The following is a 2,761-nucleotide window of genomic DNA, read 5'->3' as shown; positions in this document are numbered from 1 at the left end:
ACAAGAGGAAGTAGCTTGAAGGAATAGTGACATACACTGAGTTAAAGTTTCAGGTGAGATTTCAGATCTCTATAGTCTAACGAATTTTTATGTTTTATTTTTTTCTTATGAAAATGAAAAAAAGGTTTTCAACCTGTTTAAACGATCTAGGCGATAAAAAAAGTACTTGGAAGAAAAAAGATGCATTTTCCCGAAAAATATCAATTATAATTTCTTTAAAAAACCAAACAAGTGGCCCTGAAACTATATCTTGACATAGAAAATTTCTTGCTATTAAAAGTTTTAGTAAAAAAATGAACTCACGTTAGTTTGACTTGCGGTCGATCACAAAATAGTGTTTGTTAATTCCACATCAAGATTTCCATGGTTCCAAACATGTTGACACTTATGCCGAACAATAATAAAAAAATAGCACTTGCGCAGCACACTTAATCAACAAGTTACACGGACCATTTAGGGCCAAGGTTAACAGTCAAATGAAAGTAACGAGGTCTTTTAAATAATAAAAAAAAAACTAGATCATGTTTAAATTTTCGCGGTCAGTGTTAAAAAGCTAGTTTAACACGGCGAGAGGATCTCTCCCGCGTGAAAGATGGTAGGTGACTGAATGGAATGCCTTGGTGGTTGTTCGTTCGGGGATCCGACTGAGCGCGCTTGCCTCAAACCACGCTATAGTACTTAACGAGTATAGGAGTTTTAAAAAATAGTTCCTCAGAAAAACATTTTCCCTAATAATGGGTACATATATAATGAAATGATATAGTTAATAAATTGTGCATTGTTATGGCCCTCTAGTTACAGATGATTCGACATTCGCTCTGTATTGGCTGAAGATTGGCTCCACGGACGGTCAAGTATACTATACCCATGGTACAAAAATCAAGTTCTTTTAAAACTTGTTACAGTCTCGTATTTTGTGTTTCAGCATTTATATCCTTCCGTTAAATTTAAACGGTAAATTCTCAATGACGTTTATGATCCTGAACTATATAGCTGACGAAACCAATTTCACTTTCAAAATCGCTCTCAAGAGGATATGCGCCCACATGTACGCGTAACCTGTACCGTTCTCATATATAAATCACTGATTGGAATTCGTATATCCTACATGTTTTCTTATTCTTAGCTTATCTTATGAGGGAGACCGGGATGAGTTCGAGGACCTTGTGCGGGAAATATTTTTTAATAATATTTCAATATTTCTGGCCACGAATTTTCCGATATATTTTATTTTCTAATGGTGAGGGGATAAAATATTCCAAAAACATAACTTCTTGCATACATAACTTTTGCATTTTCCCTAACTACATGACGATGATAAGGCGCACCAAATACTTGCACCGCAGCAGCAATACATATCTCGAGCACAAATCTCTGTCCGGAAACAAGCCGAGTTCGTCTATATATGTATTTGTGCGGCGTGACGGTACCGGATACCCTTTAACAATAAGAGCTTTTAATTAATTATTGCGTGTGATTAAAAGAGTTTTCTTAAGAGAATATATTATAACTGTACTTCGACAGTACTATAAATTGTACTGTCCATGAAGATTTCCGTTTATGAAATAAATTTAAAGAATTGATAGACAAACTCTGCATGTGTAATTAATAGTGCAATCATATAAGCAGCACCATCTAATTCTTGATACACCGGTCATTGAATTAACCCAAAAAACTAAAAACAAATTAAATCAATCAATTAAAAAATTGTCTCTCCTGAAAAGTTTTTGGCTCTATTTCCTTTTTCAGATTTTTACTTTCAAATCACATTGTCGAACGTATAGGTAATTGCATTTAAGAAAAATATCGAAGATTAACTTAAGGATCGCCTATGAAATAAGTAACTAATTTTAACCCCCCCCCCCCCCCCCCCCCCCCCCCCCCCCCCTTAACGGCCGCAATTTAATCTTCCCCCATCCAAAAAGTAACTTAGTCCAGAATTCTCTTAAGCTTTCTAAGATAATAAGTCGAAATATATTGTATTTTTAAGAGTGTAGTTCAATTTAAAAAAACACACATTTTCTACCAAAGAACATGTATTTTAAACCTAACAAGACAAATTTTAAACAACAACAAATGATTTTTTAAACTGTTTTATTAATAATGGATCAGTTACATTTTCCAGAAAAAAGATAAATTTTCAACAAAGTAGTTTAAATTTTCACATAAAAAGATGTATTTTTTATTAAATAAGTTAATTTTCAACCAAGAAAAATTATTTTGTACTATAAAAGATTAATTTTCTGTCAAAAGACGAATTCTCAACCAGTTGAATTAAAAGCAAAACAAGAATTTTTAACTATAAAAGATACTTTTTAACAAGAAATGGAATTGTAATATTTCCAGTTTCAGAAGTTAATTTGCAACATAAAAATAATACTCAACTAGCTGAATTCAACCAAAAAGATGAATTTTCATCCAAGTAGTTAAACCCTCCACCAAGAAGATAAATTTCTAACAAAAAATATTATTTTACTAGCAAGCGGGATAAATTTTCTACGAAATAGTTAAATTTTCAACTTATAATGGACACATTTCTAATTAAAAATAGAACAGTTAGATCTTCAGAAAATAATAAATTTTAACTAAAAAGAAATTATTTCTAACAAAACTATTGCATATTGCAGTTGCAAAGACTAATTATTTACAAAACACTCGAGTTTTTGACCCCGAAATCATGATTTTTCAACAAAGTAGCTAATTTTCTGCCAAATGATTAAATTTTCTTAAAAATAATTTAATCTTTGAGAAAAAGTAGAAG

At 31.7% G+C, this 2,761-nt stretch overlaps 1 protein-coding gene across 1 annotated transcript in view; it reads right to left on the bottom strand.

Annotated features, from left to right (window-relative positions):
• LOC117181728 overlaps positions 1 to 613 on the bottom strand; it is a 40,664-nt gene extending 40,051 nt beyond the window's left edge. Inside the window, exon 1 of the mRNA XM_033374681.1 lies at positions 304 to 613. The gene's annotated coding sequence lies outside the window, so the exon portion shown is untranslated. The remainder of the gene's footprint in view (positions 1 to 303) is intronic.
• Positions 614 to 2,761: the final 2,148 nt, after the last annotated feature.

The sequence above is a fragment of the Belonocnema kinseyi genome, chromosome 10 (assembly GCF_010883055.1).
Source record: "Belonocnema kinseyi isolate 2016_QV_RU_SX_M_011 chromosome 10, B_treatae_v1, whole genome shotgun sequence".
NCBI lineage: Eukaryota > Metazoa > Arthropoda > Insecta > Hymenoptera > Cynipidae > Belonocnema > Belonocnema kinseyi.
The sequence above is the reverse complement of the archived record's forward strand: the minus strand, read 5'-3'. Positions and strand labels throughout refer to the sequence as shown.